Source organism: Drosophila yakuba, chromosome 3R (genome assembly GCF_016746365.2).
Source record: "Drosophila yakuba strain Tai18E2 chromosome 3R, Prin_Dyak_Tai18E2_2.1, whole genome shotgun sequence".
NCBI classification, from domain to species: domain Eukaryota; kingdom Metazoa; phylum Arthropoda; class Insecta; order Diptera; family Drosophilidae; genus Drosophila; species Drosophila yakuba.
The window spans coordinates 17511402-17528807 of NC_052530.2; the positions used below are offsets into that span (position 1 = coordinate 17511402).

The 17406-nt window shown below is 42.3% G+C and overlaps 1 protein-coding gene across 7 annotated transcripts in view; it reads left to right on the forward strand.

The window, feature by feature from the left end:
* The first annotated feature begins 3576 nt into the window (after positions 1-3576).
* Positions 3577-17406, forward strand: part of LOC6537269 (synaptotagmin-like protein 4) — a 70241-nt gene continuing 56411 nt past the window's right edge. For 5 of the 7 annotated variants that reach the window (XM_015192755.2, XM_039376808.1, XM_015192747.2 and 2 more), the window contains exon 1: positions 3577-3798. The gene's annotated coding sequence lies outside the window, so the exon portion shown is untranslated. The remainder of the gene's footprint in view (positions 3799-17406) is intronic. The other 2 variants (XM_015192754.3, XM_015192756.3) reach the window with 2 other exon arrangements.

Here is a 17406-nt window from a genome sequence, read left to right on the forward strand (position 1 = left end):
TTTTAAAACAAGATAGGTTTCTTCAGTAAATAATGCTGTAGTAAATTTCAATGTTATTCACCTATGCATTTCTTTACATTTTTGGCAATTTTTAAGAGTGCAGACGTACGTAAAGTTAGCTTAGTTATTTTTTCCATCGACGTGGATAGCCTGGGAGGTTTACCTTGCCTCGGGGCTCCCATTGGAGCAGTGCGCATAAAGTGCACCCACTCCTCAACCGGAATGAAGGAGAAAAGGGGGCTAAAAGGAGTGAAAGCAGGGAGAGAAGGAAAAGCTGGCGACGGAGGAAATCGAGGAGAGTTATCCCAGGCCACATATGGCGCAAAATAAGCCGACAAATGATAACGGCACTCGAGCAAACAACAATAAAGGATGAAAAGCACGAAAATCGAGTAAATGAAAGAAATAATGGTGTCGGGAGTGTACAACAAGTAACAAAACGCACGAACGTGTATCCCCCATCCCTACCTTCCCCCTCCCCCACCCCCTTTCCAACAAACCCCAAGTCCCACACTTTCCTGCGCACTTTGGGCCCCCGAAAATTCAAATGCCGACAGCATCCGCCGCCACATTTGTTGCTGGCCTGGGAAATCCAAAGGCAGTTGGCGGCCAAAACGCAACACCCTCAGTGTCGACACATTACGATTACAGTTGAATTTTGCCAGCAGTCATATAACTCGCAGAAATAAAATGATTGGATATTAAACAATTTGTAACAAACAAAGATGTTTGCAGACTATTGGTTTGGGTTTGTTAGTTATTGATTTCCCAACAGAAATTAAAATGCTTTAAAATAAATATTTATTGAACAATTGATTAGTAACCCCGCTCTTAAAACTACTAAGCTCTCATTTATATTTATATATTGTCCATATTTTTCGCAGTGCATGTAGTGAGTACGCAAGTGCCAGAAAATGATCTCCTTGTTTTCATTGTTTTGTGGGTTTTCTCGTTTGTTTGTCTGTCGGTTCGCGTGGGATGTGTATTACATACTGAAATAAGCCAATTTCCGAATCTGGCTTGTTTGGTGAGCTGCAAAATGCATAAGTTGTAAAGGCAAGGCCAATTCGGGAATTTTTAATCCAATTTTATATCCAAATTCAAATCATTATTTAATCAATTGCTTGCAGCGCTGCTATAACATTACGATATGAAGCGGAAAAGTGTATCCTTTACGCGTAAGAAGTGAACCTATTAGTATCCGCACATTTCTAATTAATATCAATTAGGGATCCACACTCACACCACCGCCTCAGTCAAGTGAAATCGAACAAATAAACAAAACTTTGTTTAGTTTTGTTGTTCAATTAGGGGGGAAATTGTGAAAAGCCAATGGAAGTACTCAGTTCTTAGTAATTGGGTCAGATGTCGCTAACGAGCATGACAATTACACAGAATGTTGCCCAAGGAATCAATTTCGGCCAAAAGAAGGGGGTTCCCCTTGACGTGTGTCTATGCGCGTAATGAGCTTTCCCAATATTTAGCGGAATTTGGGAATTTACAAAAGAATATTGTGCAGAAGCCCAATCCTTTGGAGTAAAGGGATGTTGGGACGATATCTTTTAGTTTAAAGATGCATAAAGTATCCTTGGGAAGCGTTGAAACAACGCGAAATCTGCGCAAACATAATTTAAATTTGTATCGCCACTTACACCTCCTTTATTTTTAGCCCGAAGCGAAGAAGAGGCTGTGAAAAAAATCAATTAATTCACACACCAGCACAGATGTGAAAGTTACACACCGCGTCGTGTTAATTGCCCTTGTGCCCCAATTCATGTTTTTCCAGCGCTCTTTTTGTTTGTCTCCGCTGGATGGCGCTTTCCTTAATGGCTGTCGCTCTTATCTGGCCCCTCATGCGTTTTGTAATTAATTGGCAGACATTTTACTACCGTGCCACGTTGTCATAGGTCGTTCTGGGCGTCACGTGCTGTGTGAAGGCGAAGGGTAAGGGTGAGGTGAAGGCGGCGGGGGTGGTGGCAGCTAATGATTAATTACAATTTAATTTGTTTGGCATTTTGCAGCGCTTTAACGGCCGCGTTGGACGATGACAAAACACAAATGTCCATCAGGCATCCCGAATCCCGAAGGATTCGTTTAAATTTCAACAACTGCTTGCCGCCAAATAAATTTGTATCTGTGTTCAATTTATCATGTTTGCTGCGCGTTTAATTGAATTTGGTGTCACAATACAACGGGGATCCATCTAATTAATTGTTTTTTGTTTTTCTTCTTTGTTTTGATTCGCATTTATCTTCAATTCGTGCCCTTCTTTGCTTTGCGACTTTGTGCTTGCTTGCCTAGCTGCCAAAAATATGCAAATTTGGGCTTATGAAAACGGCTAATGAGTCCGCCTTTAAATTATGGGAACACAGAAAATAATTTCTTTAATTCGAGATTTCTTTTGGCACTTGAACTGCATTGAAAGCAATGGTTTCAAGCAAAATCTGTAAAGATTTTTCGTGACAAGTATGCCAGGATATTTTTTACGACTCTTTTCTGTCCTCCGTTTGTGCAACAAAAGGACGTGAAAAATGGGCAACAATTTCGGGGGCCCAACGTGAAATTAACTCATTCGTTGTGGCCTAGAATAACAAAAGACACTCGCACACACACTGGCACACCCTCACACACACACTCACACGGACACACAGTCGTAAATAGACGCTCCTAAGCTCAAGGAACGTCATTTTTCAGACGGCCAAACAAAAAAAAATGAAATAAGGAAGGAAAAAAGGAGAATAACTCGGCTTCAAGTGCCGCCACACGGAGAATTTAACTTGTCAGAGTGTTGGGCCCACAAAATGTGCGAGTGTGTGTGCGAGTAATGTGTGTGAGCCAAAACACATGCTCGGTCAGGAGGAAAATATAAACAAACGCTCACGCAAAAGCTTCGCGCTCCTTTCAGCCCGAAAAACTGTGCCACGAAAAAGCTTTGTGCGTAAAGCTGAGGAGCAACAGTTCCGCGCGAGAGAGCGCAAGAGCGGCTGCAGCACGGCAACACTGGAAGTGGACGTGGACGTAGACGTGGAAGTGCTCTCTCCCTTCTCTCGCAGCGGAGCAACAGTTAAGATTCCGCTCTCACCCTTCGCAGTCCCCGGACAAAGTTGTTGTTGCTTTCGCCACTGCGAATGCTCCACCTGAAAGCTGTTGTTGTTGTGGAATTCGAGTCAATGGAGCAGAGGAATGCACGGTAAAAAACTGATAGTCAATTAGGCTAATGAAACGGTTGCAGCACATTACACACGTTTTAAAAAATTTGAGGTATATTAACGATGGTTGTCGTTCACCTCGTCGTATACTTAATAAAATATTAGTGCAGTGTAAGTAAAGAATATATTCATTATGCTAAGGTATAAATATAATATGAAATAAATTACGAATTTTTTTACTATGGATTATGAGACCTTTTTTCCAGTGTAGCCGCGCAGCACAGCCCTGTCGCTGGGTGAGAATGTGTGAGTGAGCCCATTCTGGCCGCCCAGGACCTTCTGGTGCTTTTATGGCCTGTGGAGCAGTGGAGCTGTTGCTGCTGCTGCCGTTTTTGGCCAGTGCCTGGATTGCTGTTGGCGCGAGAACAACGCGCGCGTTCTTGACTGCGTTTTCCCACGTTTTCGGCTCGAGCGTTTTTTTATGTGACTGAACTAACTGAATTGTTTCGTTTGTGGCCAACGTGTGCTAGTTTGTGGCGTTTTTTGGCCATCCACGTGCGGTCGTTACAAGTGTCTTGAAATGCAAATAAACGCGATTCCAACGGGAGTGCAATGCATCTTTTATGGGCGCCATTAAAGCTGCTAACTGGTATGTTTGGGCCATTGCTCGTTTGGGCCATTGCTCGTTTGGGCCATGTAAGCCACATAAAGTTGACTGTTGACTAATTGTGTGGACAGTTTGTCAGCTAGGGATATTTGATTGGCAAACCCTCAAGATCGCGTTTCAATTATGCCTGGCTTGCACAATTTTTCGATTTTCCGAGCTAACGAGCAATCTGCACTCGATGGATTTGAAGGGGGACGCAGCGCATCCTTCAAGGTGTTCAATGTTTAGTGTTTTGTGTCTGCTATCTACTTGGCTTTCATCTTCAATTTCCGTTGCGCATTCGCGCGTACTAGATGTCATTCGCTGGCTGCTTTGTTGTTGGGTTCGTTGCGCTGTTCTGGCGCATAAAACACCAGGAAAATTACAACTTATTGAGTTGCAAAGTGCGCTGCTAACCACGCACAGAAGTACCCGAAAAGAAAGGAGACGCTAACCCAGGCAGACACACTGTGCCCCCGGGAGTATGCTACGTTTTTTTCCCAGTTTCTTTGGCACTGAGAAATAAATGAAAACCCAAATACCAAAATAATCGTGCTTGGCAGCCCACTGAAATGATTAGCAATAATAGATGAGATCTATTATGAATATACCATAAATTCATTTCCTAAGTGGCCTGACTGCCTTAAAATATTAATTTCTTGGCCATATTATTGTTTATTATTAGCATATTATACTGTTACATGGTGTAGTAATGTTTTCCTATGGCAAACATTATTTTTCACTGTGCTGCTCCACCATTTGCATGCACAGCGCCACAGAACATCTGCACCTATCTGTGGCCCCATGGTCGAGCGCTACTTTAATTCATCTGTTCGCATTTTACGAGCCACCCGAGGCACCCCCCCAGCAGCTACCCCTAGGAGCACCACCCATCACAAACCACCCACCACCAAGCACCCCCTGCTCCACCAGGGCCAATCACAGTGGGTCAACAGACGGCAGACAGCTGTAGTTGAACGAAAAGCCGCAGTCGTGGTCACCAGCACGTGCATACATGAATTTTGCTGCGGGTTTGCGGGTGCTCGCAGGTGTGTGGGAGAGGTCCTTGGTCTTCGTTTATTGCAAGGATAATTCCTATATGGACGCGTATATTTGTGAACCTGTGGCGTTGCCAGACTTGTTGATCCTTGCGTTATGCAATTTCACAAGTAATTTCGCGTCGCTCAACTTTCTACTTCAAGTCCTGGTAAAAGCTTATCGATTTACGATTTAATGGGGGAGCGGAACCCAAAATGGAATATTAAACGAAATACCTGTGAGGATTATACAGACCATGGGGGGCTTTTACCATACTTCAAATTCTTATGGTGATGATGACAGTAAATTCTCATCAGCATTTAGCTAGAAGGCTGTCCTAAAAACAAAGTGTTATTCCGATGGCGTGCTCTAGAAAATATTAAATTATTTCTGTTAGATGAAGACCTAGTATTTTGAGTTTGTAAGGATATTGAATATTCAGAATTTTTGAATTTACTTTACATTTATTTTATTGTGTTAGAATGTTACAGATATTTGAGTCAGCCCGTTTCAGTTTCAGTTTCGCTCCTTTCTGGACAGACTTTAAGCCACTGCCTTATTAGCGATAGTCTACTACTATTTCACGCACTGCCAACTGCCAAATCTACTACGTTTCTCGCTAGCTGTTGCTGCCACTGCTCCTTGCAACACGTTGCCATTAATACGTACTTCCCTTGACACTTGTGAGCCAATAAACTTGAAAAAAGAGCAACAGTTGCCGCACACAAACACACGCCACGCACACCCAGTGTGTTTGTGTGTGTGTGTGTGTTAGCCGAAGTGGAGCCGAGTGGCCGAGTTGTGCGAATTGTGGCATTCCCAAATGTCCTGGCAGTCTTGTTTGCTCATAACGCAGTTGTCCTTTGCCGTGCTCGGTTCGCTCGCAAACGCTCGGCTCCTGAAATTCCCTCGGTTCGCTTTTTGTAGACGCGCCGGCATTTTGAGAGTCAGTCGCTCAAGTCACCCAGAAAGGACCTGCTCCTTTTCGCTCCCTTGGCTCCCTACCTAATACGCACGCACGGCTGATATGTTAATTCCGTTCTTTGGCATCACTTAGGAAACAATTAGCGCGCTAGTTTCAGGCCCCCTTCCCGAAAAAAACCCCACTTCACTGGGCGCGGCAGACGGAGGCAAGTGAAAAGTTTTAATTGTCTGCACATTTTCATTGGAAAAGTTTGTTGCCTTTACGCACTTAATATTCATGTGGCTCTGGGTATATGAATTTACGACCATAATCATAATCATTTCTTGCCTTTTGTCCTTGCCATTTGCATTTATGCTACGCTGGGATCCCTTTCACACAACGAGAAACTCGGGCAAATTATTTTGTGTCACTTTATTCATAAATGATTGATCACACATTTGACCATTGGTCTGAACATCTCTTGTGCTCATTCATGAATAATATAAACGGTCAAGTATTGCTTTCCTAAATGTGACTGTGTCAGAATGAGTCAGTGGATAATAATAATGAAAGACATATGAGGATTTTAAAAACGTATTACAATTTATTATTAATTTTTGAATGTGCTGACTAAGTCAACGAATAATTTACCCATATTTCGAACTTTTTCAACATGAATTAATTAAATGTTTTACCCAAGGCTGTAATGTTTGAAAAATAACAATCAAAAGAACCAAAAATAAATAAATAAGCCTATTCAAAGAGGGTTTTTGCCTGTGTAACTATTTATACACTTTTCGCTGTGTGTTTGACTGTTATGATTAAAATCGCCCGATGAGTTTCAGTTGCTGTCCGCCCCATGTTATTTTTCACCGACTCAGTCTTGCGGCAAATGGTTCCCATTGTGTTTGCTTTATTTATATTACTCTTCGTTTACGGATATTTGCATTATTTACATTCGAGGAAGTGCAGCTCCCTTGGGACTTAGAAAAACGGAGATGAACGTAATATGTTTTGCACTCTTCTATCAAAAAAGTTAAGTTCAAGTTTTCTTTAATCGTGTGCCTTTAAATTGAGCCTTCTTACGGCCAGCTTTAATTCATCGTTTTAAATTAGTGTGACGCAAAAAGGACATTTCTCTGTTCAACCCAAAAAAAGTGCCATGGGAACTGTGGTATCCCTGTCGTTGAAAATCTCTGTAAGATTTGTTGGCATACCTGTGACTTGGGAAAGCCAAGGGGCAGTTTTTATTAGCCAGAAATGGAAGCCTTTTAAATTTGGTTCCCCTCAGTTCCATTCGGTTGTTGTGTGTTCCATGAATTATTCAGCTGATTTGATTTCTTCATTATCCCCGTCTGTCCACTGTGGCTCAGTACCTTTTGGAAGTTTCTTGTAATAATCCTTCATTTATTAAATCCTGCACATTTTTCATCAGATTCCACCAAAGGATAATTCGTACAATTTCCGTTGTTATCCTTTTGGTCTGCGAAGCAAATGCAAGCAGTTTTCGTTGCGCACTATTATTGTAATGGAATGTTGTATTTCAGTATTTACCCAACACGAATTTTAATATCTCTGCGAAGAATTTTACATATTTCGGCATTTAATCAGGAATTTAAACACATATTCAATTTAGAAAAAATAATGTTGAGCTACGATTTGGACGCATATAATTATTATAGGGCAACATAAATATTTACTGCTGAACAAAGAAACTCCAAACTTCATTAAAACCTTTCCACAATGTTTTACTTGATGATGTTTCCACTTTTAATGGAAATTATCCCACACATCACATCGAATTTCAAGATAAATTCCACAAACGCCGTGAGTAATTGGCTGACAAAGGTATTATTTCTGCAGCATTCAGACTAATTGAAAATTGGAATTATCTAATATCATTGGCAAAGTTTGCCAACTTCCCATACAGATGAGAAGCTAAACAAATGCTCCTCGGGCGAATCAGAATTGAGCAGATCCTTGTGTGCTGCTGCCTTTTGTTGGCAGTTGTGCTTTAATGGCTGATTTATTTTAATTACAATTTGCACTTACTAGTGATTAATCTGCTTGCCTAGACACGCCCATGCAAAACAGCCTGGGCCGAGCCCAAAATGCTCCCCGAAAATATGTGAGAAACTGACTTCGTTTGCAGCGCAATCGATTTTCACGTTAATTAAGCCCTAATTACTGTGGCACAGAAACACAGACACACAGAGACGCAACTGCGGGCCTACAAATGAAGTCACACTAGCCCAATGAATTTCGCTGGTTCCGCCGCATTCCCAGCACTCCATTTCACTACACATTTCACGGGAATGGAGCTCGGTTGGTTTTATTAATATCCACCTGGGAAAGGGACTGGCTGTGGCTGCTTTATGCTACATTCCTGCTCTAGATGCATAGATGCCAGGTCCCAAACCGCATTGCCTTCGAAATGGGAACTCCGGAGAACGCTGGAGTGCAATAAGTTGACAGGCTCCGGTGAACCATTCGTGATAGTCAACCAGATAGTCGGCCAGATTCCATTTGGAAATTTATTTTAGTGTTAATTACACGTGCAACATAAACGGCAAAGGCGAAACTTTTACGGCTAGGCGATGGTGAAACTAAAAGTTTAAAAATAAACTACCGCATGAGTTTATGCCCGGCTGTTCTGCGGCGAGAGTAAAAAGAGCATTAAATTAGATTAAAATGGAAGCTTCGACTTCAGAACTCCTACCAGAGTTGTGCGATGTAAACTTTATACAAATGTAGTTAGCACCGAAACTCGCTTATTAAACACGATGTTTGTGTTTTTTATTTTGAAGCCGTATCTTTTTAATTTCCGCCTCTGGATTTTGTATATGTTTGCGTCAAAATACCGAGAGAAAGAGCCCGAAATTAAAGGTATGCCTCCCAGTGTATTTAAATTCATGCCTGGCGGCTTTAGCTAGACTTTGCCATGCATTAAGCAGGCAAAAGCAAAAATTGCGTATACGCCGCGTAGCGCGATGTGGCCCGCTATGCAAATGAAACGACGCTTTCATCGAGATTCTGGCCGCAAAGCAAACAATTTTTTAAAGCCAACCAAGTCAACTGTTTGTTTGTTGCCGAGTTTGTTGTGGCTGCTCCTCTCTTTTGGCCTTGTTTGTGTAATATAATATGCATAAAAGGAGAAATATGTGTGTTCGCTTTGACATGAAATAATCAAATTGTCACAATGTCGCCCGGCTTGACGTGACATTTTTCACATTGCGAGTGCAAATTGGGTTCTGCAAAACGCTTTGTGGGCTGCATTAAAATTTTAACAATTTTTGCATTTTACATTTCCGAAACTTTGCGTTTGGCAGCAAACGCATTAATATTACTGTGGCGTTTTGTCGACGTTGCTGTATTTGTTGTGTGATTGATTTCACATTTTGTATCAAATTAAAATTAAGTTTTACCGCATTCTATTCGGTGTGGAACATCGCAAGACATTTGATCGCCTGTGCGTGCCATTGTCCCCATTGCACTGAAAGAAATGAGGGCGCATCTGGAGTCCTTAGGAACGACAGGCCATAGGATCTGACAGCTGTGCGTCGGCCCAGATGAACAGACCCCGATAGAGATATCGATTTAATCATTAGTGGCTGGCTGCTTTGCTGCTTTGCCGCTGGCTGCTCAAGTGAGCATTCTGCGAAGGCAGCGAAATGAATTTCCATTTTTATTGCAGCAGGCCCACACACTCGTGATGGGCAGATGACAAAGCCAGTCTTGGGCCGAGAGTCAACGGCAGTCCCAGTTGGACAAAGGACTCCTGCCAGGATGATTGCGGCCTTTTTCGCTGCCGCAAATGTGATTATGTTAGTTTGGCACAAATATATTCATTTCCCCATCCATTTTGGCGTAATGATGGCTGCCAAATTTTCCATCAAATGGTCGTTTCGTGTGCGGGCACTAATTAATATATAATTTTACCAAATAATTAAATATTCTGCTGGCATTACACGTTTACCAATAATATGTAACATGGAAGCCATTTGGCAAAATGACGGATTTTATTCGGTTATCAATTTTCCATTTCAACTGTGCCCCCAAAAACAACTAACTTACTTTACAACGGGAAAATTCAGAGTGAGATTACAAGTTCAAATAAAATGTAATCCTTCTAAATGACATTTAAAAATGGACAACTGGAATGTTGGCTCGCATACCGCGGACTTAACTTCTCCCTGCAAGTTTTGCTTTGGTTTTATTCTTTGGACCGCCAGCATTCATCAAATTTGCAGTTTGGCAAATTTATTTGCTGGCTAAACGACTTTTTAAAGAGCTGTCGTCGGTTGGCGTGTGCATTTTTTTTAACTGACATGGATTTATGAGGCCAACATCTCCCTCCCAATCTGGAGAATATCGCCCTAAATGAGTCGCTCTTCGGGAGGGGATGGAATATTTTTCTCATCGTTAGTGGCCCCTCTTCGTGCTCAGTGACATTCAAAGATTGATGCCTCCCGTAAACCCAGGAATCTCCCAAATTGTGTGCAAATTTGTTGGGCCAGGCAACAAGTCAACGAATTTTTACCAAGCGCAGCCTGAAAGCTTCTCTCTTTCTGTAAAAAGTCCTTTTTTTTTAAGTTTTTACATGCACTTTGTGGTCGATTTTCAGGGGGTCCTTTTATGTTTGCTCAATCGCTTGAATATTCTGGCATGCAACTGGTTGCTGGATAATGCTGTCGGATTGAGCAAATTTAATTGATTGGGGCGTGATGGATATACCATAGTCAACCCATATGGTGGCCACTCGCTGGCTGACTGACAATCTGACATTTCGGGCGGATTTCTACCAGATTCTTTTTAGTGGCATTTTGGGGCTTTTGTGTGCACAGACATTTTGATTTATGAGCTCGCAGGACACGGGGTGCTGGGATACCGACACACCAAAATTGAAATTTTACAAAAAACTTTTAGGCCCGCAAACAACAGGAAAACCAACAAAAATAAAAGCGAAAAAAAAAGGACGAAGAAAAGAAAACTCATTGTATCGTGGCAAGTCCTTCTGGTAATGACAACGCTGGCGGGCATAAAACTTTGCATGTCTGTATCCAAATACACACATCCAACTGAGGATAGCACCTAAAATTGCTGCCTGGGAACAATTTGATGCAGTCGAGAGGATAAAGTGCCAGCAGTGCTGGCTAATGAGTCCAGGGGGAGGTGATTTTATCGGGCACAGGACATGGGAACAGCCATCTGCCCTAAGCAATTCCGGTTATTAAAACTTTAAGCGTTATAGGATGATAAATTGAGGCACATGATTGATGCTCAAGAAGGTAAGAGAAAATAAAACGATTCGATTCGCCATCAATTCTGTGAAAAAGCTAAAAAAAAGTTGTGAGCCTAAGAAATAACGTATTCATATTTTTGTAAAAACAACCGAGAAATTAAGAACACTTTTTGTGTCGATTCCCCAGCAGCAAGCCATGTGAATTGTAGTGTAACCCCGGTTTTTACAAGTAATATGCACATTCTCCACAAAATGGGCTTTTGTTTTTTATTGTTCATGGCAATGCTTTTAATACACCTACCACCAGCTGGCTATGCTAACAGTGGCTATTGTTATAAGACCTATATTAAATGCAAACCTCATCAGAAACAACATGGGCCACTCTGGGTATCTATTCAGCCAGTCCAAGCTGAACTCAAATGATGCCATCTGTCATCGTGTTAGCCCGGTGAAACTCAAACAAGCTGGAGAGACGTGTGCATTTGTGGCTTCTTCAACTCAATATTTGCTCGCCCAAATTCAGGGCAAATAATTTTTGGGAGCGCACAGCACACTACACATTCATCTTTGTTCATAAGGAGGTGCTGAGCAGGCAGTTGCCTTTGACCTTTTGGCGAACTGGGCCCAAAAGTGGCAGCTGGCCACGCTTCGTCAGTTTCACACCAATGCCAGCCAAGTGAAACACGCCCACACATCCCTGCATATACAAATATTTGGCCACGTTAATGACTCGCTACGATGTTGATGCACGGCAAGAAAATCAACTAGCATCTGATTATTTGTGCCCAGTTACATTTTAAAATCTTTTAAAGTGTACAAACTGAATGCCATGGCAGCTGCATTTGGCTCATCTGCCCGTTAACCAAGGTTGAATAAGATTTGCTGGAGACTATTTTTATAACCAACCGTCGCTCCCTTGATTAGTCTAAGAGATGTTGAATTCATATCAACAACACTTTATACAAATCCTGACTACACCATTGTACTTAGGAAGCTGGCGAGATTTTGCATAACATTGAGCGCATTTCATTTAATACCAATTATGGCGTGAATCTGAACGCCACTGCCACGCTCCAAAATTTCGCTCCAATAAACAGCATGGACACGTAATTTTCTATGTGGCTGATGGAGACCTTCCTCTCGCACCGTCATAATTATGCTAATGTAGCCTCATCGCCAGCTGAAATGAGCAAATATAGACTCAAATCAATGGTGGCTGCAGTCCAAGTTGCTGCTGTCTTTGTTGTCGCACACTGAGCGAATTTGTGAGAACTCTTGGCCTTAGTTAGTTCCTGTTTTGCTCACACTGAGCGAATTTGTGAGAGCTCTTGGCCTTAGTTAGTTCCTGTTTTGCTTCATATATGTATACTGAGTTTCTTGAACTAAAAATATAGATTTTACTACTTATTCCTCAGGGGTGGTCTGCAGAATCATTAACATTGCTTGAGCTCTTGATTTCCCAGTGCACTTGTGTGTTCAATGAGATTCTAGATGTCGAAGCTGGCGAGCAAACGAGCAAAGACACACAGAGACGGCTCTTCATTTAATTAAACGTTGCATGCAGCAACAAATGGTTTCGATGCCGGAAATTGTTTAGGCGCCAGCAGTGGCGTACTGGCCAACAAACAGGGATAAACAAATTGGCGGAGATGGACTGGACTGCAGTGGTTCTCGGCCAGGAGCAGCAAAAGTTGCTACCCTTTGAGCCCCACTGAAAACCAACCTGCAACCCCTAGGCCCCAACCACCAACCCCCTCTCCCATGAAACGTCCTTGTCAGCCCCTTGTGCCTCGTCCCCCCAACGAGCTGCCCTTAATCGCCGTTTAAGCTTTGTGGCGCAACAATTGTTGGAGCGTAATTAATGCGATTTGGTTATGTTTCCATCGATTGGCCCGGCCCGCACATGTCCTTTGCAACGTAGCGGGGGGTAGCGGGGGATAGCGGGGGGAGGGAGTCGGAGACACAGCCCGTCTGGCCTTAGTTGCTGGCTGGACCATTAACTGGTTGGCTGGTTGCGCCTCGCGCCAATCTGATGCATAAACAGTATCCGGAAAATGTCAGTCGTAAAGCCATTTTTCCTGTTTGTTGCACTTTATTTTATGGTATAACTTTTTCAAAGGATCGTAATTTAAAGCGTGTCCATTGCGCCATAATCATTTGTAATTGCAATTTCAAATGTTTCTCGTAATTGTTGTCCATATGAAATGTTGCTGTCGTTTTAATAGCTCGGTATTAAGAGCTGCTTTTCATTCATGTCAAAGTTATGTTTAATTGAAATTCAAATATCTCTTGTAATAAAATAACTTGTAATTTGCTGATTGGTGTAATTAGTTTGCCTGACATCTGTCGTTTAATTAGGTATTGCAATTCAAATATTTTATTCTAACAGACGTGGCATTTGACCTCCGCACTAAAGCACCTTGGATGTCTTTTAAAACAATAAGAGTAATTCTCGGCAACTTAACCCCTTGCACCCACTTACTTGTCCGCCTTTTGACCTCCTTCTTTTGTTGCTCTTGCAAATGCTGTTTTACTTTCAGCGGTGTTGGGCTTGTCCTTTATGTTTTAAATAAATCATACGACGCGTGTGCCGCAAAAGCCGCCACACACAAACACAGCGGTGCACTCTTGCGGACGCACACACACACACATACACACTCGCTCACACACACAAGTCCACAGACACATGCCCAATAATAAATGTTAAGGGGTTGGGGAAAACTCTCCCTCTTCTCTCCATTTCTCAACGCATCTTCCGGCCATGTGGAGTCACCCGTTCCCGGCCTTATGTACATAAATGCGGATTTTTTCTTCTCACTTTCGATGAATTTCATATATGCTAAGTGGTTTGGGCTTTGCTTTGTGAAACTCTGCTTTCGCACTTCCTGTGTGGGAGGCTCTAATCCTGGCAACATTAACAACTTTTATGTTCGCAATGTTCCTGGAATGGGATTTGCCTTGCACAACGAGGGAGCAACGAGCTAAAGTCAAAAATAAAAATTTTAATTAACAAAATTCAATTAGATATGATAGAGTGTTTTCCAAGTGTTTCCACATCGATTCAAACTAAACCGCAGCTCAAATTGAAGTGGAAATGGCCGGAAGCAGTTGCACTACTGAAATATTTATGTCCGTAATTCGTATGTGAATTGCCTTCGATTTGTTGTCGCTGTGGATTTCCTCGGAGATGATTTCGGTTGCCTGCTTAAGCCCGTGTATATGTATGTGACTTAATAATTAATGAGTGCATGTGGGTCATGGGACTGGTGCATACCGAGTCACGCAAGTGGCCATCGCAAACTAAGGTTCCTCCTCCACTTAACTTAAACGTAAAAATTAGTCGCGGTTAGGTTTTTGGACTCAACTCAGCAGTTCATTGACACAAAATCGATGTTCTAAATTTGAACTTGGTCCGAATTTGGTAGACCCAAAACTTGCCCGACGAACTATATATTATTCACGGAATAATTTATAAGCGATGTTATGTAATTATTGCTATGGCTGCTAAGACTAGACTAGCAAAGTTGTTGGCTGTTGAGAACATCAATTTGACGAGCTATTAACCAAAGTTTTAATAGGCATTCTACCTAAACTATTTTCTTGATCCGAGTTGCACAGCTTGACGTATCTTAGAACTTAGCTGAAGAACACTTAGGCAAGTGAATATTACTCTCGAAAGTGAGTAGTCTTACATAGATGAATTTATATAGATATATTTACTTAAATGGGAAACATACTATTGTCGATGAAGCATTGTCTACGCATAACATTGAGTCGATGTTGTCATGACTTAATAAGATTATTATGACCACAGTTTTGTAAGCATAAGAGGCTTAACTGCCAGTGGTAATCCTTCGGCTTGAGCCGAACTGTGCCGAAAAACAAATGACTTCTCACTTGTCACCGAGTTTGCCTGGCGTTTCCCCCGTTACGGGGATACCCCGTTTTCCAGCTGACTCTCCTCCAAGTCTCGGCAAGTAGTCAATGTTGTGAACCAGAGAGACAAGCTTGTCGACAAGCACTTGACACCAGCAAGTTAGACGCTTAATGTTCATACGTACATAGGTACTGGGGGTGTAACCAGACTTTTACCCACTTCCCACTCCCGGCAGTCATGCCTAACGCTTATTTTATAGTAATATATGCCCCCCTGAGGAGGGCAAAAAGGCGTTTCTGGGACACGGGACTAGAAACATACACAATATACACACTCATCCAGGTTTACTGCTCACTCTCCTCCACGGCAGCTCATATCTATCTGTGTTCCACGGTCTTTTTGTGTATTCGCTTATGCGACACTTTGACATTGATTGCGCTATGTGTGCTCTCGATTGTGGTGTCGACCCGGCCAATGAGCCACTTAGTCAGCCCTGTGAGACGGCTTTGGCAAAGAAGTCTTGCCAAATTGAAAAAGATGTGCCATGAATTTGGGGTAAACTGGATAAGCATTTAAATATATTATCTGCCATTGAAATCCAATTGAGCAATAAATCTTGCGTTTTAAAACTTAGTTTCTAAGGCAAACTATTCCCACTCGTTCGTTGCTTTTCACTTTAAATAGGTAGGTCTGGCAAATTTTATCAAGTCTATTTATTTAAGAGGGGGGAAAAATAGGATTTATTATATGCGCTCAGTCGGGTCTCTACTGAAAGAGGATTTTTGTATTTTATTTATTATTTTTCACATTGTCCCACATTCAGATTCAGTGACATCGTGTGTGTGTGTGTTTGGCAGCTCCAAGTCCTAGAATCCCGATTCATTGTTTGTTCTCCCCTTTGGCAGACTGTTGCATATTTATCTTTGATGTGACAGACAGTCTAGTAGTATCCTTCGACATGTCCTGGCTTTCCTTTTGTGCTCTCCGCATTCGAGGAAGTTGACTTTGACCCTGGACTGTCTACTGTTTGCACAGATAGTGACCTTACCACCGAGTTCTTTGATAATGACAGTGAAATATTGAATGGCAGATACTGTTTGTTGCTCTTGCGTCCTGTTTTGGTTATTCATGACGTGCCGCTGCATTGCAGCTCGAATGATTTTCTGCTTGGTCAACGTGACGTATGTGCAATGTGCATATTAATCTCTCATCTATCCGTACGAAAGCAAATGGTAACGGCACACAGCCATTAGCCGGATGAGACATCACGGTCTTCCTGTGGCATCCTTGTCTCAATATTGATTGTCGTCGGTCCAAGTCAAATTCAATTACCAGGATCGAGCTGCGTATTCCGGAAGCTCTCTCCTTTGTCTGTCGGTCTCAATGGATTTTCCCTTCTAAAAATAGTCGTTGCCTGGCATCCCGGCGCATTTGGAATTCGGTATTGGGACCTGCTTCACAAGAGGCATCCTTATCCTTAGCCCCTGGCTGGGTTATGTCGATGTGCTTGTGTGCAGAGGCGGATAATACGTATCCAGATCCTTTGCACATTACGTATACGCAATGCCGGCACATGCATCATTAAAAATTCAGCAAGTGTAAATTAAAACAGAAAAAAAGGACCACACAAGACGTCACCAGCCTGCACGTAGGTGCATCTCTTTTTCTTTCCATTTAGTTTGTTATGCCTTCATTAGGAAAACGTGCTGTGAGACATAACGAATCAACAACTGTGGTCAGTGTAATAACACTGAACATAGTTACAAATTCCATGAACACAATCGACAATTATTAAAGACGAGAAATGTCAAATTTTAAAGCGAGCTGCCAGTTGATATGAATGTTGTTTAGAGGCTATTAATATTGGGAGAAGATGAGTGCCGTGCAGCTTCCATGCGGTAGCCCAACACTGCGCAACAGGAATTTAAGACGAGCCAGGTGGCATCAAATGCTTAATTACATTTTCACTGCACGCAGGCGGGCGTCAGTTGTGCACATGCGATGCATCCATCATGGGGATGCAGGATATTGGTGGACGGGATCCGAAGGATTCTCATCTTCTAAGCAGCGTCAGCATGGCACAATTGATGCTCTGCTCTGCTCTGCTGCCATATTGCATGTCTTTAGTCCTGTCTGCCAGCTCGCCTGTCAGTCAGCCGGTTAGCAAGTCTCGCGATACACGCATGCACAGAAAGAAAATAGGCCATTAAATAGGAGCAGAAATAAGAAAATTCTGGCTGTTATGTCTAATGATTGGAAATATGATATATGTTACCAGTTAAGTAAATCTTTCAGAGAAAAAAAACTGCGTTCTCGGTTTAAGGATATTAAAAGCTGTCCCTCAGATTTGAAATGCAAATATATGTACAGATAAACACATTTTCCGGTGTTTTCCATTCTCATGCCGTAACTTTATGACATTTTCAATTTTCCGTTTTATTTCTCCATTTTCACCTACACCACCTGAAATGAGCGCTTTTGTCAGCAATGCCGGAAGGCGTCTTAGCGAGTGTGTGTATGTGTGGGTGTGTGTTTGGCTGTGTGTGGGTG